The sequence below is a fragment of the Rattus norvegicus genome, chromosome 2, assembly GCF_021556685.1.
Source record: "Rattus norvegicus strain SHRSP/BbbUtx chromosome 2, alternate assembly SHRSP_T2T, whole genome shotgun sequence".
Classification (NCBI taxonomy): domain Eukaryota; kingdom Metazoa; phylum Chordata; class Mammalia; order Rodentia; family Muridae; genus Rattus; species Rattus norvegicus.
Genome location: NC_141535.1, coordinates 39,314,819 through 39,341,393, shown reverse-complemented (window position 1 = coordinate 39,341,393; position 26,575 = coordinate 39,314,819). Strand labels below are relative to the sequence as shown.

At 38.6% G+C, this 26,575-nt stretch overlaps 1 long non-coding RNA gene across 2 annotated transcripts; it reads right to left on the bottom strand.

Moving 5' to 3' along the window:
* Nucleotides 1-902: 902 nt before the first annotated feature.
* LOC102556361 (uncharacterized) lies at nt 903-25,152 on the bottom strand. Of its 2 annotated transcripts, none has more exons than XR_015677773.1 (4): nt 25,023-25,152; nt 14,276-14,434; nt 12,822-12,955; nt 903-1,174 (listed from the first exon to the last, which is right to left on the bottom strand). It is a non-coding gene; the product is annotated as an uncharacterized LOC102556361 (long non-coding RNA). The 2 variants fall into 2 exon arrangements; XR_015677779.1 differs by having other exon boundaries at nt 12,745-12,955; nt 25,023-25,123.
* Nucleotides 25,153-26,575: the final 1,423 nt, after the last annotated feature.

The window sequence follows — 26,575 nt, the reverse complement described above, 5'->3', positions numbered from 1 at the left end:
ACTGAAATCACTAATAACAGTAATTTGACTGTTCAAATTTTGAGACAAAAAAGGACAAAAAGACACAAGAACTAATAATAACTGACCCAATAACTGGTATTTGTGCTTTGTGTGTGTGTGTGTGTGTGTGTATGTAGCTTTCAGTGAACATGTGTGTGAGTACATGAGTGTGTATATCTGCATAAGAGAATGAGAGTGAGAGAGAGAGAGACAGAGAGAGAGAGAGAGAGAGAGAGAGAGAGAGAGAGAGAGAGAGAGAGAGAGAGAGAAGGACAGAGGTAAACCTTGAATGTCATTCTTCAGAAACCATTCATGTTTTTTTGAAATATGGTCTTCTGCTCTCATGAATCACTTTTCATTTCCCTTCTCTGGACTGGAATAATAAGCATGGACTGCCATTCTTGGCTTTTTGCATGTGGACTTCAGGTTGAACTCAGGTCTTCGTGCTTATGTGGCAACAATGCGACTCTCTGAACCATCTCTCCAGTCCCCAAATTTGTGTTACATATGAGTCAAATTTTATCTGAGAGACAGACTCTTAAGGAATAATCTAAATATTTTAGCTTTTCCTTGAAGAGACAGCTTTAGGATAATGTTGGGTTGTCTAGGTTCTAAGCACACAGGTGAAAGTCATTAATAATGAAGGCTTCCTTAGATTTAACACATGTCAGAGTATTTTATGTAGTTATTTATTTTAAGACAAGGTTTTATTTTGTTGCTCAGGGTGAAAGGAATCTTATGGGCTTACATAATCCTATTGCTTTAGTCTCTTGTGCTGAGATGACAAACATGTACAACTGCACTAGCTAGCAATATTTTGTGGTTATTGCATGAATATTGTATGAGATAACTAGTTGCATTTTTTCAGTAATTTAATAACTATTAAATATAAAGTTAATATATAAAAAGTAATGACTTTTAATAAATAAAAACCAGTTCTGAAACATATCAACTTACATAATAATACCTTTCAGAAAGTCAAAAGCAATTAAAAGATTCATAGTGTTTTATATACAGTTCTTGTGGCATTAGAGAATGATATATCAGGGCTGGGCCTTTATTTTAGCAGAGCTTCTTCTGTAATAAAAGTGAGAGCACAGGGTGACAGGCATCCTGGGATTTTTGCAACTCCTCGTGGCTTGGATTCATTTCGTTCTTCTAGTGGATTCATCACCTTTCAGGAAATGAAGACAAGGTAAGATAAAAGCATGGAGCATATAGTAAAAGACTCAGCTGCCCAAGGTTATTAAGAAATCAGAAACAAAAGTATTGTTTTAAAAGGGAAAAGCTTTTTTGTGAAATTAAGGTCTAATTTTCTAAAGAATAACACTTTTTCAAAAAAAATTACAGATTGCCTCTATTGGCTGGTATAATAACATTGTATTTTTATCAAGCCAGGAATATTTCTAGCACACAATTATAAACATTTACCTTCTTGGTGCACCTGCAAGTTGGCTAAGCCTCATATGATCTAAGCTGGGTGTTGCCGAGCTTTACTTGTCTAATTGCCTAAAATTAGTGAATTAGAGGTTCCTTTGTCATAGCAGAAAAACAGCATGAGGAGCCTGACTTCAGCATATTGTAAACTTTTCACGATGCACTACTGAAAATCTTGCCAGCCAATGTTAAATGGTCCAATTGATCAGTAAAATGGAAGTTGTGTGTGTGTGTGTGTGTGTGTGTGTGTGTGTGTGTGTGTGCGTGTGTGTTGCATCTGTAGCTGCTGAATGGTAATATAATTGTCTATGCTTCCATTTTCAGCGTTTGCTGAAACCTATTCTAAACTTGTATTCATTGCACTCTGTGGGACAGCTGAGGGGAGCTAACTTTTCCTAGCTGCCACTAGAACCCCCAGTGTAGGGGATTGTGGAAGGGGTGGTAAGGGAGGTGGATGGGGAGGAGTTAGGCGGCTTATGGACAGGAAACTGGGAAAAGGAATAACATTAGAAATGTATAAGAAATACCCAATTTAAAAAATATATACATATATACATACATACATACATATGTATAGAGAGAGAGAGAGAGAGAGAGAGAGAGAGAGAGAGAGAGAGAGAGAGAAAGAGAGAGAGATGACAAATATCCTTTGGTTCTTTGGCGGCCACTGGCTACCATGCCTAAGGGATTCTAAAAAGTAAAATATGAAGTTTGCATTGTGAACAAAGGCCCCTGGGCTTCAACCCTGTAGATGTGCACTGCTAGGGAGGTAGAATTCATAAAAGTGGCACCCTTGTAGAAATCTAAGTTCAAAACTAACCTTAAACTCACGTCTCATATCTACTTTGAATTACACGATATATGTCCATAATTTGGAAATGAGCAGAGTAATAAACACTAACATGAAATAGTCTTATTCTAAATATAGCCGTGCTAGGCATTATTACTAAATGTGGGCTCAGTGAAAAGCATGTAGAAATCAGTTGATATAGACTTAAATGCTGCGGTAGTTGTTACCCATCAATGTGCTTCATCGTCTGAGATGAAGTTTCCCCATTTGTGCAACATAAGACTTAACTCATATGTTAATACATATGATCATTATACTGTATATTATAATATTAATGCACACGTTAAAATAAAATGGAGAGAGTGGATTATGAAACTTTACAACACGGCCTTCAGTATTCATTTCCTTGGACGGAATCCCGCCTTCACCATTTACGTAAAGTCTGAACTTACATTTCCCTATCTAAATTACTGTTTCAGATTGCTATAGAATTGCCGCAGGATGAAAATGATAGAAAACTATCACACAGCTTTGGCAGCCACAAGTCGGAAAAGTCAAAGCCACAAGTCACCATGGTGTGTGGTCTATGCGGCTCAGAGAAAGACTCTAATCACCTCTTCTTGCTCTTAGTACTGATAGCCACCCCCAACTTCTTTGTTTTGTGGCAGTAACCATTAATATCTGCCCCCACTTTCTTTCATGGCATTGTTTACCACATCTCCTTTATGCTTCAAGCACCCCAGTTAATTCCTCTATGAGTTCCTCTTGTTGTGTGCTCTCTACTTGTATGAGAACACCAGGCACACTGGATTTTAGGCATACTGGGCTCTAATTAAGGGAAATGTGAGCTCCTTGAATACAGACACCATGATACTATGACAGCCAATTTAATAACAGAAGGAGCTAAGTAACTGTTGAGTGTGTAATGGACACAGTGTGCATACAGTGCAGAAGAAAACAGCTCCTGCTCCTGGTGGGAAATGGTGAGATGGGGCGATAGTTCATGCTACTCAGATGGTGTGTAACTGAAAACATAAAAATTACTTTGAAACGTGGAAAGTGAAGCTTCCTTCACTCAACCAACAGATTTAGGCATATTACTCTCTGACCTTGTCTAATATTTTCTACAAAGATCCTTTATCCCAGAAGGTCACACCAACAGGTTGTAGAATTATAAATTCTACATATCTTTTTTGGAGCTCACAGTTTAAACTACACTATCCTACAGGCCTCATAACCCAACAGTCATACATAATTTGGCTAAGTTTTTGAGAATTCCTAATGAGAACAAACCTTTCCACATGAACATCATCACCATATCTTTGCATCTTTCCAGAAGCATCTATAACATCAGCATTTCTATGAAAGGAGCATTGTCCCTGAGGCCAATAGTCTCACCTTCCAAGTGATTGTATCCACAGTCAGGGATTATTATTAGGATTAAATTCAGTGTGCTTAACCTGGGAAATGACACTTTGCAAATGCTTAGTGAGCCCTGGCATTTATTTAAGCATTAGAATGAAGCAGAGGAAATGAGATCTTGGTGGTTGGAAATAGTCGTACATCAGCAAATCTCTAGGTAAAATTTCGAAAATATAAAATTCCGAATCTTATATATTAAAATAATAAATACACAGGGGTTCTTTCTTAGCCATGAGGGATATGTTCCAAGGATTGCAGTGGATGCCTGAAATCATGTAGGAATTCCTGAATTTTTTTGCAGGTTATTTTAGAGCCTCTACTCTTACACCACAGGGGCTCTAATTAAGGGAAATGTGAGCTCCTTGAATACAGGCACCATGATACTATGACAGCTGATTTAATAACAGAAGCACCAAAGGAACTAGTGGATGTGTAATGGACACAGTGTGGATACAGTGCAGAAGGAAACAACTCCTGCTCCTGGTGGGAAACGGTATGATGGGGCGATAGTTCATGTTACTCAGATGGTGTGTAACTGAAAACGTGGAAATTACTCTGAAACATGGAAAGTAAAGTTTCCTTCACTCAACCAATAGTTCTGAGTATCCTGATTAATAAAACAGTTAACAGTGAAATGCTGGCAAAGCAAGGTGAGGCATCTTTATTAGGTCATGACTATTGTCTAAAAAGGTGCAGCAAGAAAACTTTCCAGCTAACATTACTAGTGCACTTTTAGATAAATGCTTTACTACTTTATCATTTACAGAAATGCAAAATTGGAATTTCGTGTATTGCCAGCACAACACTGAATGCAGAAGACATGAATTATCTATGTATATATATGTACATATGTATATTCTGTTACTTAATTATTAACTATATCAGCCAATGAATTTAAACACACATTTAAATTAGGATACTGTCTTCAGTGCTCTCCATTTGGGCTTACAGTGTCCACAGCCTCATGTGTAACATTTTGAAAACTTTGGCCTGATAGGAGAAATGGGTAACCCAATCCACTTTCAAAGTTATCCCAGGGATATGTAGGTAGGTTTGGTAAAGACATTCTTTCCAAAAGAATATTGTAAATAAAAGCCCAGCCTCGGCAGACTCTCTGGGGAGAGTACTGCAGATGGAACAAATCATTTGAGGATAACACTTGAAAACTGAAGTGTTTCCCACAGTGTCCTCAAGGCAATGGTGCAAGCAAGAAACCAGAAGTTGAAATAAATATCAGGATTGCAAGAGAGTTGGGACTAAAGCATATTAAAGTGAGATATGAATGCTTTAAAAGGCTTACCAAAGAACCTGTCAGAAGTATGGTGGGTAAGATATGACCAAGAATATTAAAAGACTGTTGTGTTAATATAGGAAAATTGCCATGCCTAAGGCAGGGTGGATGAAAGAGATGGAAGGCCCCTAAAACTCTATGAAGAGGCCTAGGAGGCAGCCAAGAATATTCTCATTCTTTCAACAAGATGCCTTTGATGTGCTAGCTAACTGGTACAGCTTCTGCATGTAAGAAGGTCTCTGTAGATGGCTGCTGGATGAATATGAATAATGAAACAAGATACTGTTCATCTGACTTAGGACAAGCTTCCCAAACACAGATTTAAGAAGTAAACAACTTCTCCCCCTACAGTTTAGGCAGAGCTATGTAATAAAACTGAGGCGTGTTAAGTCAGATCTGGATTCAAATCCTGGCTCTGGTAATATCTGGTGCAAAGGGCTCATTTGTTCTACTCTATTGGTGTTTAGTATCTGGGTAGGTTGCATCTTTCAATTAATTTAAAAATAATTAATGACATGAACATGTTGTTGTTTTTGAGTGTTTTCTCTTTATACTTTGTGCTGGCTAATTACTTGCCAACTTGACTAGGCTAACTGATTCCCAGGCAGCTAATACAATTTTTTTGAGTGAGTTTGTGGTGAAAATTTTAGACATGATTAGCAGTGGAGTAGGTAATCTAAGTAAAGATCTGCTCTCATTAGTGTGGGTGAAAATAATCCAATTCCTGGAGGAGACACATGCACAAAAATCAGAGCAAGGGAAACTCCCTCCTTTAAGATCCTTCTCATCTTCATCCCTCAGACTTGGAGACCTCAGTTCATTGGCCTTGGGCCTTTGGAACTTATACCAGTGAGGCCCCGGTTCTCAAGGCTGGAATATGGATACCAGCATCCATGGTCCTCTAGTTGGTATGCATTATGTGAGTAACTTCATGAATCTTATAATTAGGTAAGGTAATTCCCTTCGTAAATCTCTGGATACATAGACACCTCTCTGTATCCAATTTCATATTTCTCTGGGGCAAACTCTGACAGTTTTGCATTCTTCCTCTCTTTTATTGTTTTCTGAAGCTCTCAAAACTTACTTCTTTTATGATTATCTTCATCAATCTTTGCAGTTGAGCCTACTACTACTACTACTACTACTACTACTACTACTACTACTACTACTACTACTACTACTTCTGAATGTACTCTCTCAACCCATTCTTCTGCTGGTATTGAATCTTAAGATGCTTAATCTGACACTTAGAATGATTATGAACAGCCTCTATGCTCCGACTCATGGAAACACTCATGGAAAGTGGACTTGCTCGGTTAATGATTCTCAGAGTTCTAGAAAAAAGTCTTCCTGGAAACTTATGGTTAAAGAGGATAGAATTTGCTTGTCAAAGATGTATTTCATGCAGTGGAGGTGTTAGGTAAAAAAGTTACTCCAGTGGGTTGTAGAGAAGACAGTTTTTGAACAAACAGTAGGCAATGGACTTACAGGGAGGAAATTAGTTCTGTTGATGAACTAGCACAGGTCAGGCTGTAACCTGAGGTGTAATGTCAGCAGGCATGACTCAGAAAAGAACATGCTTCTAATATCATACCCTTTGTGTTCTTTCTATTCTTCCTACAGAGACTTGGGTAATCAATCTTCTTGCCATGACAGTTAAAGCTGAATTTTACAATGGAGTTGACGGAGCTATATGTAATGGGCTTTTCCTATATCCCTTTGAGTTCATCAGGTTATCAGGACTGCATCTTGTGTCTTCCTGAGAATTATATCTGTCAAATAGTCAACCATAAACTGTTAAATCATCATCATCATCTCCTTCCCCATTCTTCTTCTTTCTTCTATGTGCTTGGTTTGTACATATTTTCACATGTGTATGTGTGTGTGTGTGTGTGTGTGTGTGTGTGTGTGTGTGTGTGTATCTATGTGTCTATGTAGGTCAAAGGTCAATATTGGGTGTTTTTTCAGTTGTTTTCCCCTTTAATTTTTGAGAAGAATATTCTCTTTGAATCTGGAGCTTACCAGTTTGGTTAAGGTTGTTGCCAATGAGCTTCAAGTTTCTGCCTATGTCTACCTCCAAGTGCTGGGTTTTCAAATGTTCACGACTGTATCCAGCCTTTGTGTGGTAAGCATATTGATAACCATTTACTCTATGCCCTAACATGGACTATTGAAATGAGTAATAGAAAATGAACAGCTAATACTGCTATAAAATGGATCATCACAATATTTCCCAATAAGAATGCTACTTTAGCGCATGGCTTAATGACTATCAGTCAGAAAAGACAATGTCAGCTAGTCACTTAGAGCTTAGAAAAACATTAGTCAGAGTGTCTAGGAGTACAAAACTTTGGAATTAGTCAGCCAGAATATGTCACAGTAACTACTCTTGAGGCTGGAATATCACATTCAAAGTCTTATTTGTCCTTATGACACAACCTGCATTGAACATCTAGGGAATTTTGGTGCATGCTTCTAAGAGAAAGCAGTCTATTGAGCCCTGATGTGGCATTACAAAATCCATTTAACTTTTGTTCCATAAGATTTAGGAGAGATCTTACAAGTGAGTCCTTTAGTTAAGGGATGCTAATAGGATGTTACTATAGTTGGGCTTCTTTTCCTATCTAAGAAGCTAAAGAAAGTTAGTATTTGTCCCTTAAATACAGATAAAGATTGTCTTCTTCTGGTTTACCACATTTTCCTCCCTCTCCAAATCTCCTCCCATCTCTTACTAATTTTTGGGAACTTGAATCATATTTGAACTTCCTGGAAAGGGGAACTTCCAATGAAGAATTGCCTACAATGAATTCTTCCAATGAAGAATCAGATTGGAATGTGAGCATCCCTGTGGATTTTCTCGATTCATTACTGATGCAGGGGGGGGGGGTTCAGCCCACTGTGGTAGGTGCCACCCCCGGATAGGTAGTCCTGGGTAGTATAAGAAAGCTGACTAAGTAAGCCATGGTGACAAATGAGTGAGCAGCACTTTTTCATGGTCTCTGCTTTAGTTCCTGCCTCCTGGTTCCTCCCTTGGGTGCCTTTCTTTGTTTCCTTGGCCAGTGAACTGTAACTTGTAAGTCAAATAAACTCTTTCCCTCCTAATTTGGTTTTTTGTTCAGTAGAGAAGCAAACTGAAACATCCCCTGAATTTCAGGTCAATCTTACCTTTTAGGACTTTTGTCCTTGGTACTTAGTCTTTTCGTACTAGCATTTATTAATTGCCTAGGATTCACAGTTTTCTACACAGGATTTGTTGGAACTCTTACAGAAATCTGGATGTACAGCATGCATAGAAATCAAGTTAGGCTATAGCTTTTTTCTAAGGAGAATATTTCTATTAACCCTAAACAGAGAATATAAAGTGATAATCTCCAAAGATGATTCGAGTAATATCTAGCTATATATGTAATAGAGTTCATTAATGGGACAAGGCCAACTTACTAATGGCGATACCACCAAAGATTCCCCTTCTCACAGCAATTCCCAAGGGCTTATTTATCCTTGGGTGGAGTTAGCCTCATCTTGCCTTTCAGGAGAAATTGCCGATTGATCCAATCTTATGAAGAACTCTTGTGGCTAACACAGCTGTTCTGAATCAAGAAGAAGATGATTGTGTCCAACTCAGAAGAAAGAGCAATATGGGAGACAATGTTTGTGGAAAAGTATCTACCTCGAAGTCCTGAGTATACTGAGTATAATAAACATGTTCAGAATGAAGAACGAACATAAAATCTGCCTTCTCCCAAGACAAAACGAATTAAGTTTGTCTCTCTCAAAAAAAAAAACAAAACAAAAACAAAAACAAAAACAAAACAAAAAACAAACCCATAATACTGTTTATTTGGCTTATCTAATAAGTAGACAAATTAGTACAAGAGATTTGTAATCTATTAAATTAGAGGTATTTATGAATTTAAAAGCTATAATATATAAATTAAATTCACAAGTATAAATCAGAAGGCATCCCTGAAAGCCCCCCTTTTTTGCAGTAGAGAGAAAATTAAAGGGATTATAATATGGACCTTAACTAGAGTGGTTGGAAGGACATCGCACTACCATGTGTTTTCTGTTTATATTAACTGAGTTAGGGACAGTGTGTTTAATGAAAATGTTTGGTGAGTTTCATTTTTACTAGTATAATTGGTGTGAAAAATTCAAATTTCTACAAGAACTTCAAGGTTATTATATATGATTCCTCAGGTAACATATTTCTGCTTTGATATGAAAGTGACATGCGACATGCATGCATTGTGTTAGTTCTCTATTTATCTGTGCATTACTGTCTATTTAGTTTAAAAAATTCTTTTTTAAAAAATTTTTTAGTATAAATTTTTATTTCCAAGAGGATGTCCCCAAGCCCCCATTACACCCCACACATACCTCCATACCCCCACACCACACCAGACCTCCCCACTCCCTGGGGTCCCAAGTCTTCCAAGGGCTAGGTATGTCTTCTTTCACTGAGGCCAGGCCAGGCAGTCCTCTGCTGTATATGTATCAGAGGTCTCGGACCAGCTAGTGTATGCCTCCTGGTTGGTAGTTCAATGTCTGAGAGGGTCCAGGTTTGTTAAGACTGCAGATCTTGCCATGGGGTCACCCTCCTCAACATCCTCCAGCCTTTCCCCAATTCTATCATCAGATCGTTTGTTCAGTGCAATTATCTGCCTCCCTCTTAGGCAGCTGCTTGTTGGGCCTCTCAGAGGGCAGTCATACTAGGCTCCTGTCTGTAAGCACATCACTGCATCAATAATAGTGTCAGGCCCTGAAGCCAACTTCTGTAACAATAATTCTTAATGGCTCTAATAGATCATCTTTTATTCAAAGTGCATTTTAAATTGCTAGAACCAGGGGAAAAACAAACCAAATAATGTACTCATTTATGTGTGAGTTTTACAAGAGGTTGAATGAACATGGACATTGAGTTAGAACTCTACACAATAGGTAATAATGTGGCCTGGCTTTGTGTGTGAAGAAACATTTGAAATATGACCTCATGGTGACAAAAATGCCTGGCTGTAGGATGCCCTGGTGTATCACTCTGGGTAGGAGGCAGGGTATAGAAGTGTGAGAGACACTGGGCTTCACCTTGTCCTAAATTAGTATAGGGCTATTTGCCTTAGTTTAGAATAGGAGCCATGTTCTGTGTGGAGTTAGAAAGTTCAGTTGCCTCATACAGTGGTTTGCTTCTGAGCCTGCAAACACGGTGTTCCTGCAGATCTATGGAGCTGGGATTGTGGACTGTGGGACGTGGAGGTCATTTCTCCCAACTATGTCTGAACTGCTTTTTACTCATCATCTGCTAGACAGAAGGATCCCCAAGTTTCAATGTCCTGAAGTGACTAGTGATAATAAGAGTTAATTGTGTTATTAACTCCTATGAAGCGAAACATGTGCTTTGGAGGACAGTTGTAAACTGGTAATTTTCATCTTCCATATGTGTTTTTTTGTAAAGTAGTGTTTCTTTTAAAGAAGCCTACGGAAACATTTATAAATTTATCTCTTTCATCAAAAAGCTGTATGGAGTCAATTTTATTTTAGATTGCACAGCAGATGGCTGGTTGTTAACTAAAGCCTTGTGCTCACTACAAATGTGTGCAAACAGGGCAGTAGACTTGTAACAGGTATATTCCTTGTTTGCCTGCATATGCAATTTCCATTGATTTGCTAATTTGGTGTCTTAAATGAATTCTCCAAGCAGGGGGATAGAGTTAACTTCAATGCTACTTTCATTGTATGTCACTGCTAGCTAGAATGTAGTTGGCTAATTTTAATTTTATGCTTCCAATCAAAAATTGCCCGGTAAAAATAAACTCATCCAAACCAGTAAATACATTCGAGCAAGATATTAAGGAGGCATCTTCTCCTTGTCAAAAGCAACGTATCTGTTCCTTCTCCAGGTGAATGGGCATCTGTGACAGCTAAACCTGAGTCTCCTTATTCCTTAGTATGTGACTCTGACTAACCCTTAAAAGTTAGTCCAGAATGCAAGAATGCTAACCTGCAAACCAGTGTAATCTAATCTACAAGAAGTTAGGATAGCAAGGTAGCTCCTGAGATGCTTCTTATGAGAACTGGAGATGCTGTCTTCTGAATGCTCTTTCCATGCACTGCTGCTACAAAACCCACTGTGCAGTCATGCGATGAGTAATTTTAAAGACAAGTGTTTAGAAACTTAAAAAAATACCTTATTTTATAAATCTATTTATGACTACATTTCTCTTTCTTCCTTTTCACTCTGTATTTTTCTTTCTTCTATTATACCAGACTTCTATTATACTTTTATTGTTATTTTCATTCCAGAGTCTCCTTGCTTTCTAAACACCCAGGGTTTCATTTCTTTTTAAGGCAAAGGAGAAGCAGTCCCTTATACCAGGAGTCACAATGAAAGACTATCCTAAGCACATTGGCTATTTTGTGTTTGGGATTATCTTGAATGTTTTTAGACATTTGTTTTGAAAAATTGTGGTGAACTGACCTTAAGAATTTTACTCTTTTTAAGGGTTTCCCCACTGAAAAGATCAGCAATTTATCTAGAATTGAGAGTCGATGGATTCGGCTAACTTTATGCAGTAATGACTTATGCATTGTGGCTGTTTTTCTCTCCTAAAATAAGGTAGGATGAGTTGACTCATCAAATCTCGAACAAAACCAAAACGATAACAAAAACCTCACTTATTCTATTTAAGTTTTAGGCTACACAGAGAAAATGATGCAAGTTTTGAAACCAAGATGGGATATGAGTTCAGGAAGCAGGAGCAAAAGAGAATATTTGGTGGATAACAAAATTGAAGGTAGGCTGGAAGAAGTCAATATAATATGTTAACATAGCTGCATTATGTTTGACATTGCATTTGGGAGTCCCAAAAACATATGAGAAAACATGTTTTTCACATACTGTTTTACTTACAAAGCTCTCTCACAGAGCTTCTTGGATAGCATCTTAATGTGTTATTCAAGAGTAGGTAGTTTTAGTAAGAGCTCTGAGCTCTTGAGTCAGACAAAATAGAGTAAAGTGAATCTCTGCCTTGGTAGAACACAGCTTGAAAATTTTCCAAGCCCTGTATCCGTTTTGTCAGGAAGAACAGTCACTGTGAGTGTTTACACTTCCATGTCCTTTACCCAACAGTGGGAGAGCCTGATACAACACTCATGCACCATGTAGGGCAGCCATGGCTGGCAGTCAGAGTACCCGCATTAAGGTCTATGCACCTTGGCTGAATGTCACTGCAAAAGAATAGAGGCTGGGGAGCACAGAGGTTTGGTTTTACCCAGCAGCTAGGCCCTAGCTCCTATTGTCATCCTTCCTGAATGAAGCAGCAAAGGGCACGCTGTTACGATGCAGAGGTCATAGTCTAAAATATTCTTCCTTCATCTTTTTACTTGATACTTGGTATTTGTTGAGTGACTCTAGGAGACCTTTACAAGAGAACTACAAACCATATCAGAGATCGTTATTTCTTTTACTCAGGGGCCATATTTCTTTTAGGGAGTTGTTTGGAAAGCAGTGCAACTAAATGTTTGGGATCTTTTTATTGTATAAAATAGCAAATGAGGCTTATGCACAGAAACAGTAATGAGAAGTTAAATGTGGTAAAGCTTGTTTGTGGTCAATCATCTGTTGTAAAGAGGAGAATGAAAAGTATTAGAAAGAAGGTGAAAGGATTATAGATCTAGGCATATGAGATTGTTAGGGTATATACTTTTCCTCTTCTTTATAATAACCAAGTCTCATGTATATGTATGTGTACATGCATATGCATTTGATTATGCTCAGGCAAAAATGATCCTTTTCCACAGGTGATACCTTGGAGAGCCTTGGGTCTCCTGGGGGAGCAGGTAGTTCCCAAAATGAAGAGGCATTATTCAGTACAGAGGACTCACAGTACTCCGAGGGGAGCCATTGTCTTGGGTTGTATAGACGCAGGACACTGAAGAGAGTAGAAGAGTTGTCTCTGCTTGTTTATACGTGCTTCGAGGCGGTAGAACTTCTTCCTGTTTTGTTTCAAGTGTGAATGCTGAAAGGAATAAGACTTAGTAACAATCAGGTAAGGTTGGAGGCGGGGCGGGAAGGAATTATATCGTGCCTGCTGGGTTCTTCGATCAGTAGTTTTATGGCCATTATCTGCTGGCAATTTTTTTTTGATGGAGGCTCAAATTTCCACCAGGTAGCACCTGGAGCACAGAGTCCTGGCAATGAGGCTCAGACGGGGGCGTTTTTACTGTTGTCGTCAGGTAGTTGTGAATGGTATTAGTGTCTGACTTTTCCTATTAACAAATGGCAAGAGTTAAAATTTTTGCTCAGCAAGATTATGAGTTAATGAAAAGCAATTAGGTGTTTCCCTCCTCATTAATAGGAAGAAAACTGGGGAGATGAGTCATGACTACACACAGCATCCCCCAATCAGGGTGCAATTGTATTCACTTAGTTTGATCTATTAGGCAGTTATTGCTAAAGTAGGCATGAGCTTTTACTTGTATGAATACCAGGGGCTGGGGATTTAGCTCAGGGGTAGAGCGCTTGCCTAGCAAGCACAAGGCCCTGGGTTCGGTCCCCAGCTCTGAAAAAAAGAAAAAAAAAGCATAAATACCAAAGTTCTGAGAAGTTTTCTCTCTTCACTGAGTATTGAAAACGTTAGTAGTTCTTAGGTGTTTCAAATTAGATCCACACAGTCATCAATGATTAATATGTTTAAACATGTGGGTATCCTAGTTACAGTTACCAAAATCAGATTATGGGATTTAGAAAATGTAATCAAGAATGCAAGCTTATAAAAATAAATATCTAATAGCAAAATCATCAAAAATATTATAAATAGAACCCCTCATGTGGATGAATGACTAGAATATTGGCATTTGAGTTAGCTTATTAAATATGAACATATTCCCGATCTGACTGTACTGTAAAGAGCTGGTTTCTCCTCATGCATAATCTATTCATTGAGAGTCAAGAGCACATGGGTGCACTGTTCTCTATATTCACTTCTCTCTTTGTCTCAAATTCCTACGAGCTCGAAGTTGTTCTATGGACTATATGGATGTTTACAAAGGAATAGAATTTGTTTTTGTTTTTGGAAATGCCATATGGCACCCCTTCTATATTTGAATCCCACCCTTGTAACTGGCCACACGCTAAGGGACCCAGGACCAAGTCCTGTAGGGCCAGACCATCATTTTTAATGGGCAAAGGTCAAGCCAGTGAGGCTATCTCCTATTCAGGAGCCCACACTATCTTTTGTCAATGCATAATGCTGTTGGAAACCATAAAACCCTGTTCTCCACATAGGAAGATATTGAAGCACAGAGGTCTAAGAAGTATTTTCCCTATTGGTGCTTACTGATGCAACATGGCTTCCTGCTGTTCCCAGTTTCCTAGCAGCAAAAGCCAGGGCATGTGGCATTCAACATGCTTCTTCAGTTTCTATCATCTTGGCCTGCTGCACTTCTGCTGTTATAGAGGACATGGCTTCTAGGATTTGGCTTATGAAGAAAAGACTCTGTAAAGAGAAATGAAGTAGGGTTGGTGTTCATGAGTCAGTATCTTTCTGACTTGACTCAGAGCTGCCATGGCTCTGATTCATGGTTATCGCAGCTGTCTAGCCTCCTCTTACCCTCTGTACCTAGAAAATCCTCAGGCAGGCTGGCTGTGTTGGGCAGATCCTTCTTCTCTAAGCCAGCTTTGCTGAAGACCCTGTTGGGAGCAGGTCCTGTTCAGCAGCTGGGAAAACCTTAATGAATAATCCATTGGCTTTAGGCTGAGTATTGATCTCTAAAAGGCTATGCCACATCCTAAGAATGGGAAGAAGCAATTATATTCAGTGCAATGCATGCCTGCTCGTACATGTTTATAAATGAACCGTTATGATACAAATTGCCTTGAAAACATCCTGGCACCAGGTTCTGGTGTTGGTATCTTTGTGGAGGCTGTCATCAATTATGAGTGCAGATTGCAGACTGAACAAAGATCATTCTGCTCACCAATTCTGTCAGATTTCTGTCAGCCAGGAGAGTTACTTCCAAACGTAGGCTACTTTACGAAAAGGACATCCTTTTAGGGACTCATCTGTGAGGTGGGAACTATTTGCATTAGCTTACTTATTTATTCATGGATTTTTCCAAAGCATGGAGAGAGTGACTGAAAATTTCCTTCTAAAAGATGCATGAATTTAGCTTTACTAGTTGTTATCTGCACCTCGAGTTTTAGTTGGAATAAATCAGACAATCTAGATTTTCCTCATCTCAGGAAACACGTTTTATAGTTAATCTGTCAAAAGCAATTAACTACCTTTGGGGTTCTGGAGGTGTCCAGTGAAGGTCAGAATACCAATTCTCACCACAGCATCTCTCTTCAGATATCATCGCTACCTCCACTGATGGAATTGTATTTATAGCTCTTTATAAATTAAGGTGTTTGTTAAAATTAACTCAGATGAGGAAGTCATTATCCAAGGGAACAACACTGAGGGAAAAATAAAACAAAGAGCAGTCTCTTGTGAGGGTCAGAATGAAAGTAGATGTTCAGATAAAGGTAAGGATGGTGAGGATTTGTTTGGCTGTAGAAGTTGTGAGAAATGTCATCATAGACCATTTTGAAGTGTTAAGCTTGGATATAGAAGCCTCCTTAGTGACCTTGAAGGAAGGAATAGGTCAGACATCCTTGTGCATACTACCTCTGAACAGAAGAAGAGCTTTGTGTTTCCAAAGGGGGAAAAAAAACCCAGCCAACATACTGGCTGAAACTCAGTCAGAACACAATTAGGGTTAAGAGGGCCGTTTCTCAACAGCCTTGAATGGATTGGAAGAGTCAGGCATAGGTATGACATAAATATCTTATAAGACTCAGAAAGAAGTGATCCTTAAAGGTAGAGACAAAGCCTGCAGGATCAAAGAAGTAGCCTCAGTCAGAAAAATCTGAGATCTGTAAGTATGCTGCTTCCTTTCTTATTACAGATATGAGAAGCAGGGTACCCAAGTTTCTTCTTACATTTTTGGTGACCTGTGCACGATGGTTCATGGATTTTTATCTAGGAGCACTGCTACACTATGTGTATCTGTCAATGTGAGAGTAGCCAAGGATAGAAAGGGGGGAGCAGTTTTTAATGAAAAATTCTCTTTCTTATATTCTGAAAGTTTTTAAGTGAAAGAAAGCTTGGGATATCTCTTTACTAAATGGCCCTAGGGCTGGTTGGGTAATTTTGATACTTCTCTGACCAGCAGCTGGCTTTTAGGCATGAGTAAGAGCCTCCTCTCCATTGAAGATGCCTGGAGCATCCAAGATTCTGTAAGCGTCTGAGGCAAATGACAGGCATGGCCATACTCTTTGGGCTTTGTAAATGTCCCCAAAGGGAAAGATAGTGCTAGAATTTCTCTAACGTGCTAGAGTTCAAACCTTTGTATTATTTCCCACTTTCTAGACCCAGTATCTGAGGTCTAGAAGCTTTAGTCTCATCCTTGTATGTCCTGAAGAATTGTGTAAACACTTGTCTTAACTCCACATGAAGTGATGTACTCAGTGTAGTCCTGAGTCAGAAACTTTGTCATTTTGAAAGTGTGTCATTATTGACTGAAACCCAAGTCAGAAGAAGCATCAACACTAAGGCGTGCTACATCTGTTTCATTATTATAAAGAAGGGTAATTCAGATTTACAATGCAGTTTATGTGCCCAGTGATTGTAAGGTTTGAATTTAGTGTCAGCTACACAGACTGCACTGAATTTGACTGGCTTCATGTTTCAGTACTCAGAAGCAGTTCAATATAGACTCATGATGTCTTTCTTTGTTTCCTTCCTTCCTTCTTTGTTTCCTTCCTTCCTTCTTTCCTTACTTCCTCCCTTCCTTCCTTCCTACCCCCTTAATCCTTGAAAATGAATGAATTTATAAGAAAAGTAGGATTTCAAGGTAAGACAATTTCCTGTTTCCCTTGGATTCTCCAATATGGCATGGAAACACAGGTACTCTTAGTGCTGCATAGATTAGAGGAATTCAACCTGTAATTTATTCTGGGGGAGGAAACAGTTTGGAAGATGAGGTGTTTCTGTTTCCCAGAAGTCCTCATAATCACTAGGTACAGGAAGTGTGGGTGGACATATTAGGGGAAGAAACAGGTAGAAGGTTCTGAAATTACTTAGGAGAGGGTTTTGGAGGCTCTCCCTAGAAGACACACAGTAGAGATGAAAATAGAAGGACTATTTGAGAAGTATTTTAAAAACATCCTTCTACCTGCCATTTCCATTAAATGTTGTACTTTCAGTTCTTTTTCTGGTGGGACATTCTTAGGTATGAAAGTGAGAGGGTTCCAGATGGATGCCTATGGGAAGGCAAAACCCTGTTAGTCACACAGCCTGTAGGTGTCAATCCCTACCTCGACTACCACCGGCACAATTATTTTCAACTCCAAGATGCTCATATTCAGGTGTTTTCTCCCATGATCTCTTCAGATCCACAGTCCCCAGCAAGTCTGGTGTCCCAGTTTGAACCATCAAACTTTCTAAACAATTGTGATTCATTGGGTCATGGTGTGATTAATTTTTGCTTTTTGTTTTTCTTTTTGTTTGGCATTTGAATCAACTCCCTCTAGGAGTTACAGCAATGATAGAAGATAAATGAAACAGTGTTTATTACAACTCGCTCTACATAAATCATCTTGCCCTTGGTGAACAAATAAGTGACTCTTTTGCTTCAAAATATTGTGGCTTAGAACTTACACATTAGGAGCTCCAAGGAAGTTTCCATTAAGACATGGTTAAGTCTCCCAGGAATCTGGAAATAGACTCATGAACCAAACCTAGAAATTTACATATTAGGGAGATAAGAGTTTGTGACAGTTCAGTCAAAGGATTCCAAGGTCTTTCTACCCCAGAATACCTTCCATACAAACTTGTTCTCTGTTTCAGACATTTCTTTTTTAGAGGAAAAGTTTAGGGTGAGATCTCTTCAGGGGCAAATAAATCCTGTTTATTATGAATTGTTAATCTACATTAGCAAGTTAATATTTTTATATAAAGTCTTATTTATATTTTAGCATTTAAGTTCCATTCCTTTTTTTTATATCATACCACTTCCATTTTATTTTTTTTTATTAACTTGAGTATTTCTTATATACATTTAGAGTGTTATTCCCTTTCCCGGTTTCCGGGCAAACATCCCCCTCCCCCCTCCCCTTCCTTATGGGTGTTCCCCTCCCAACCCTCCCACCATTGCCGCCCTCCCCCCAACAGTCTAGTTCACTGGGGGTTCAGTCTTAGCAGGACCCAGGGCTTACCCTTCCACTGGTGCTCTTACTAGGATATTCATTGCTACCTATGAGGTCAGAGTCCAGGGTCAGTCCATGTATAGTCTTTGGGTAGTGGCTTAGTCCCTGGAAGCTCTGGTTGCTTGGCATTGTTGTACATATAGGGTCTCGAGCCCCTTCAAGCTCTTCCAGTTCTTTCTCTGATTCCTTCAACAGGGGTCCTATTCTCAGTTCAGTGGTTTGCTGCTGGCATTCGCCTCTGTATTTGCTGTATTCTGGCTGTGTCTCTCAGGAACGATCTACATCCGGCTCCTGTCGGTCTGCACTTCTTTGCATCATCCATCTTGTCTAATTGGATGGCTGTATATGTATGGGCCACATGTGGGGCGGGCTCTGAATGGGTGTTCCTTCAGTCTCTGTTTTAATCTTTGCCTCTCTCTTCCCTGCCAAGGGTATTCCTGTATTAGTACCCGTGACCACCTATGTTCAAATGTGCTTCACCTTTTTATAGGTATTATTAAGATAATTAAATGACTAACCATAATTCTCCTTTTTCTGTTACTAGGAAAGAATCTCAAACTATAAACAGTGGGATTAAAATTGTTATGACAATAAAAAAGATTATTTCAAGTTAGAAAATATTTGATTTTTCCATATTTGATATGAGTGAAATGTTCATTATGGGTTGTTTTCTGATTGAGATTTTATTACCATACAGGACTATAACAAGGTAATGTAAATTGACTATGTAAACAAATGCAAATGTATTGCCCCACAGAATTGGAAGTTAGGGAGTCTGAAATCAAAGTGTGGGCAGAGTTTGTTCCTAAGGCACTGAGCAAAGGATTGGTTCCAATCGTCTTTCCTTGGCCTACGGATGGCTGACTTCTTTTGTTTCTTTACAGCTAGGTAAGCCTTTTTTCTCAGATTTCCTATTTTTATAAGGTCACATAGTACTCCATGAGTTTCCTCTTTAGTGTCCTCATTTTAACTCGATCATTTATAAAGTTTTATTTCTAAATAAAGTTACAGGCATTAGAAGCTAGGAGCTAGGTTCCTCTGAGTTGATACATTTAGCCCAATTGGTGAGTCTCCATAATGGTACTTAATGGAGAAAAAGCAGTGAATTAAATCATCCAGTAAGTGATGGTCTTTATTTTAGAAATTTAATAAAATTATAGGCATGGATTTTTTTGGCATAAGTAGGAAATACTGAAAAAAATGCAGAAAGGGGCTAGAGCAGGAAAGCCTCACGGTGAAAGGCCTTCACTGGCAACACATGTAGTAGGTAGTGAATGTCTGAGGAAAAGGGTTTTTTTGTTTGTTTGTTTACTTTTTTTATTGGATATTTTTATTTACATTTCAAATGTTATTCCCTTTCCCAGTATCTCCTCCAGAAACCCTTTATCTCCCCTTACTTCTGTGTGGATACTCACTCACAACCCACCCCCACCACCACCGCACCTTCACAGTCCCCTATACTGGGGCATCCAGCATTGACAGGACCAAGGGCCTCTCCTGCCAATGGTGCCCAACAAGGCCATCCTCTGCTACTTATGTGGCTGGAGCCATAGGTCCATTCTTGTGTACTCTTGAGATGGTGCTTTAATCCCTGAGAGCTATGGGAGGGGGAGGATCTGGTTGGCTAATATTGTTTTTCGCATGGGGCTGAAAACCCCTTCTGCTCTGTCAATCCTTTCTAACTCCTCCATTGGGAACCCAATTCTCAGTCCAGTGGTTGGCTGTGAGCATCTGCTTCTGTAATTGTCAGGCTCTGGCAGAACCTCTCAGAAGACAGCTATATCAGGCTACAGTCAGCATGCACTTCTTGACATTCCCAATATTATCTGGGTTTGGTGTCTGTATATGGGATGGATCGCCAGGTGGGGAGGTTTCTAGATGACTTTTCCTTCAGTCTCTGCTCTGCACTTTGTCTCCATATTTCCTCCTGTGAGTAATTTTGTTTCCCCTTCTAAGAAGAACTGAAGCATCCACATTTTGGTCTTCCTTCTTCTTGAGCTTCATGTAGTCTGTGAATTATATCTTGGGTATTTTGAGCTTTCGACCTAATACCCACTTATCAGTGAGTACATACATATGGGTTCTTTTGTGATTGGTTTACCTCACTCAGGATGATATTTTCTAGTTCCACTCATTTGCCTAAGAATTTCGTTAAGTCATTGTTTTTAATAGCTGAGTAATACTCTATTGTGTAGATGTACCACATTTTCTGTATCCATTTCTCTGTTGAAGGACATCTGGGTTCTTTCCAGCTTCTGCCTTAAGAATAGGGCTGCCATGAACATAGTGGAGCATGTGTCCTAGTGATATATTAGAGCACCTTTTGGGTATATGCCCAGCAGTGGTATAGTTGGGAATAGTGTATAGCTTAGGTAGTATCATATCCAATTTTCTGAGGAACAACCAGACTGATTTCCAGAGTGCTTGTACCAGCTTGAAATCCCCTCAACAATGCAGGAGTGTTCCTCTTTCTCCACATCCTGGCCAACATCTGCCGTCACTTGACTTTTTGATCTTAGACATTCTGACTAATGTCAGGGTTGTTTTGATTTGCATTTCCCTGATGACTAATGATGTTGAATATTTCTTCAGGTGCTTCTCGATCATTCAATATTACTCAGTTGAGAATTCTTTGTTTAGCTCTGTACCCCATTTTTAGTAGGGTTATTTGGTTCTCTGGAGTGTAATTTCTTGAGTTCTTTATATATATGGGATATTAGCTCTATTGGATGTAGGACTAGTAAAGATCTTTTCCCAATCTGTTGGTTGCCATTTTGTCCTAATGACAGTGTCCTTTGCCTTACAGAAGGTAATTTTGTGAAGTCCCACTCACTGATTCTTGATCTTAGAGCCTAAGCCATTGGTATTCTGTTCAGGAAATTTTCCTCAGTGCCCATGTCTTCGAGGATCTTCCCCACTTTCCATTCTATTAGTTCCAGTGTATCTGGTTTTATGTGGAGGTCCTTGATCCACCTGGACTTGAGCTTCATATAAGGCAATAAGAATGGATCATTTTTCATTCTTCGACATGTTGACTTCAAGTTTGAACCAGCACCATTTGCTGAAAATGCTGTCCTCCTCCTCCTCCTCCTCCTCCTCCTCCTCCTCCTCCTCCTCCTCCTCCTCCTCCTCCTCCTCCTCCTCCTCCTCCTCCTCCTCCTCTTCTTCTTCTTCTTCTTCTTCTTCTTCTTCTTCTTCTTCTTCTTCTTCTTTTGCATTGGATTGTTTTAGCTCCTTTGTTAAATGTCAAGTGACCATGGGGGTGTGGGTTCATTTCCGGGTTTTCAATTCTATTCCACTGATCTACCTGCCTGTCTCTGTACCCACACCATACAGTTTGTCACTATTGCTTTGTAGTACAGCTGGAAGTCAGGGATGGTGATTCCCCCAGAAGTGTTTTATTGTTTAAGGATAGTTTTCGCTATCCTGGTGTTTTTGTTCTTCCAAATGAACTTGCAAATTGCTCTTTCTAACTCTGTGAAGAATTAAGTTTGAATTTTGAAGTGAATTGCATTACATCTATAGATTGCTTTCAACAAGATGGTCATTTATATTATATTAATCCTGCCAATTCATGAGCATGGGTGATCTTTCCATCTTCCAAGATCTTTTTCAATTTCTTTCTTCACAAACTTGAAGTTCTTATCATGTATATATTTCACTTGCTTGGTTAGAGTCACACCAAGGTTTTTTATATTACTTGGGACTATTATGAAGGGTATTGTTTCCCTAATTTCTTTTTAGTCTGTTTATCCTTTGAGGAAAAGAAGGCTACTGATTTGTTTGAGTTAATTTTATATCCAGCCACATTAGTGAAGTTGTTTATCAGCTGTAAGAGTTCTCTAGTAAAATATTTAGGGACACTTAAGTATGCTATGGTATCATCTGCCAATAGTGATATTTTGACTTTTTCCTTCCAATTTGTATCCCTCTGACCTCCTTTTGTTGTCTCATTGCTCTGGCTAGGACTTCAAGAACTATACTGAATAGGTAGGAAGAGAGTGGGCAGCCTTGTCTAGTCTCAAATTTTAGTTAAATTGCTTTAAGTTTCTCTCCATTAAGTTTGTTGTTGGCTACTGATTTGCTGTATATGGCTTTTACTATGTTTAGGTATGGGTCTTGAATTCCTGACTTTCCAAGACTTTTATCATGAAGGGGTGTTGAATTTTGTCAAATGCTATCTCAGCATCTAATGAGATGATTATGTGTGTTTTTTCTTTGAGTTTGTTTATATAGTGGATTAAAGCTCCTAACCCAAAACATCCAGGAAATCTAGGACACAATGAGAAGATCAAACCTAATGATAGTAGGTATAGAAAAAACTGAACATTCCCAACTGAAAGGGCCAGTAAATATCTTCTAAAAAATTATAGAAGAAAAATTCCCTGGCCTAAAGAAAGAGATGCCCATAAACATACAAGAAGCATACAGAACTCCAAATAGATTGGACCAGAAAAGAAATTCCTCCTGTCGCATAATAGTCAAAACACAAAATACAAAGCACAAAACAAAGAAAGAATATTAAAAGCAGGAAGGTAAAAAGGTCAAGTAACATATAAAGGCAGACCTATCAGAATTACACCAGACTTCTCACCAAAGACTATGAAAGCCAGAAGATCCTGGGTAGATATCATACAGACCCCAAAAGAACACAAATGCCAGTCGAGGCTACTATAGCTAGCAAAACTCTCAATTTCCATGGATGGAAAACCAAGCTATTGCATGACAAAACCAAATTTATACAATATCTTTCCCCACATCCAGTACTACAAAGTATAATAGATAGAAGACTCCAACAGAAAGAGGGAAACTACACCCTAGGAAAAGCAAGAGAGTAATCTTTTTAAAACTAACCCAAAAGAAAATAGCCACACAAACATAATTACACTTCTAACAACAACAATATTAGGAAACAACAATCATTGATCCCTAATATCACTTCACATTAATGGACTCAGTTACCTAATAAAAAGACATAGACTAAAAGACTGGATATGTAAAGAGGACATATTGCTGCATACAGGAAATGTACCTCAATGACAAAGAAAGACAATTACTCAGAGTAAAAGGCTGGGAAGAATTTTTCCCAGCAAATGGTCCCAAGGAACAAACTGAAGTAGCCATTCTAATATCAAATTAAATCAACTTTTAATCAAAAGTTATCAAAAAAGAAAGAAAAACACTTCATGCTCATCAAAGGAAAAATCCACCAAGATCAACTCTCAATTCTGAATATCTATGCTCCAAATGCAAGGGCACCCATATTCATAAAAGAAACTTTACTAAAGCTGAAAGCACACATTGCACCTCACACAATACTAGTGGGAGACTTCAACATCCCACTCTCACCAATGGACAGATTATGGAAACAGAAACTAAACAGAGACACAGTGAAACTAACAGAAGTTATGAACCAAGTGAATTTCATAAATACCTATAGAACATTTCATCCTAAAACAAAAGAATATATCTTCTTTTCATCACCTCATGATACCTTCTCCAAAATTGACCATATAATCACTCACAAAACAGGTCTCAACAGATACAAGACAATAGAAATAATCCCATGCATTCTATCAGATCACCATAGACTAAGGCTGGTCTTCAACAACAACAAAAACAATAGAAAGCCCACACACACATGGAAGTTGAACAATGTTCTACTCAATGATAACTTGGTTAAGGAAGAAATGAAGAAAGAAATTAAAGACTTTTTAGAATATAATGACAATGAATACACAACATACTCATACTCATGGGACACAATGAAAACAGTGCTAAGAGGAAAACTCATAGCTCTGAGTCCCTCCAAAAAGAAACTGGAGAGAACATATACTAGCAGCTTGACAGCACATCTGAAAATTCTAGACCAAAAAGAAACAAATACACCCAAGAGGAGTAGATGGCAGGAAATAATCAAACTTGGGGATGAAACCAACCAAGTAGAAACAAAAAGAACTACAAAAAATCAACAAAACCAGGAGCTGGTTCTTTGAGAAAAATCAACAAGATAGATAAATCCTTAGCCAGACGAACCAGAGAGCACAGAGACAGTATCCAAATTAACAAACTGAAATGGAAAGGCAGACATAACAACAGAAACTGGAGAATTAAAAAAAAAATCAGATCCTACTACAAAAGCCTATACACTGAAGAAATCTGTAAAATCTGGGTGAAATGGACAATTTTCTAGATAGATATCTGCTATCAAAGTTAAATCAGGATCAGATAAGCCATACAAACTGTCCCATAACTCCTAACAAAAGAGAAGCCATCATTAAACATTTCCCAACCATAAAAGAAACCCAGAACCAGATGGGTTTAGTGCAGAATTCTAGAAGTGCAGACCTTCATAGAAGACCTAATGCCAATACTCTCCAAACTATTCCACAAAATAGAAACAGAAGGAACTACCACATTATTTCTATGAAGCCAAAATTATGCTTATACCTAAACCACACAAAGATTAAATGGTTCAATATACAGAAATCCATCAACGGAAAAGGTTTTTATAACCAGGAGGAATTTTACAATGCAGCCACAAAGACGTTAGATGACAACTTAACCGTCTTCTTTGATATCATTGGATACACTTGTCCAATGGAGAAGGTTATTATATTCATTTTGGAGTTAGAACTTCTTTGTATTTGTTTGCCTGAGTATTCAGTAATGAAAGGTGGCATTTTTAAAAATTTTAATTAAAACATAATTAGATCATTTGCCATGCCCTCTCTTCCCTCTTATACTTTCCAAACTGTTCCCCTTCTGAAATTCACATCTTCCTCTTTTTTTAGCCAATGCTGTAACAGACACATAGAGATGAATACACATACCAATACAGCATGTTGAGTATCTTTAGTGTTGCCTGAAGGTATGTTTTTAGGGCTGACCATTTGGTAATAGATAATCAATCAGGTTGTTCATCCATGGAGGAGACTAAAAAGCCTGACTACCTTTTTTATTCTAATTCTAATTCTAATTCTAATTCTAATTCTAATTCTAATTCTAATTCTAATTCTAATTCTAATTCTAATTCTAATTCTAATTCTAATTCTAATTAAAAACATCAGTAACATCAGCACTTTATTTCAAAGTTGATGGTTTTTATTGGTAAATATTTAAGTTGACCAATTCTGTAGTCATATAGAACATATGTTGGATGCTGATGTATGTATGTATTGAAACTGAATGAGGAAATGGCTTGGAAAATCATCATGTTTGATAATGAATACCAGTGTGCTGTATCCTGGTTGCTATAAACAAACAAAAAGTAAGAGAGCAAGCAAGAAAGTAAGAGAGAGAGAGAGAGAGACAGAGACAGAGACAGAGAGAGAGAGACAGAGACAGAGAGAAGGGGACCAAGGGGGAGGGAGAGGGGGAGGGACAGAGAGAGAGAGAGAGAGAGAGAGAGAGAGAGAGAGAGAGAGAGAATGAATAATTGTGTACCCTGTCCTGCTTCTTAACTCTATGATGTATGTTGGTATCTTAAAATGGCCAAGAGGAGAGAATCTACAAATGTCACTTTACCAATAATTCAAATGTTAGATTTTTGTTTTGGAGTGCTAGCTCTGGCACATTCAACACATTTCGGCAGAACCACAGATATGTAACACTTGGTATCAAATGGATATACTTTGATTTGGGGGACTACTTACAAGGAAAATTCTCTCACTTGATGCACAGAAAGGGCTGATTTTTTTTAAAGTATCATGCTTTAGAATAGTTTGTAATGATAAACTGTAGAGCCCGCTTGGGAAATGGATAACAAAATCTGATCTGCAATTTACTAAGAGCTTCTAAAGCTGTGGCGTAAATTGCTGAGGTAATTTCGATGGTTGAAATATATTTATTCAGAAGAATTAAAGTTCAAACTCCCTTCTTAACTGACAGCAGGGTGATTCATGGCAGGGCCCTAAGGGTCAGCAAATCCATGGGAAACTTTGGGGATCATAAGTTCACAAGTTGCCTTCTGTTGCACGGTTTTAAGGTTTTAAAGGGGAAGAAATGATGACTAATGAAACAGTTGCTAATCCAAGCTGCATATTTTATGAGCTGTACTGAATGGCTTTAAGTGAGCCAAACAAATCCAGGAGAGCTGTTTCCTGTGCACTTCCCCCTGGCAAGTGAACCGAGTTTCCCTGATTGGAAACGGCAGAGGTCTGAGACACTCCTGCATGCAGGACTTTCCAGGTTTTATTGTCTTTACAGATTTACTGAGAAGGTTGTTGAGGGTTCGTTCTGGTTCAGAAAATGATAATGTTGGTGACAACACTGAATAGAAAGGTCCTAGCAGTCCTTCGGGAGAAGCAGTGTGGAGATATTCCACTCTTCCTCTACTAGCCACAGTCCTCTAATTAAAAATAGTAACGAGCCTCATGGTTGGAAT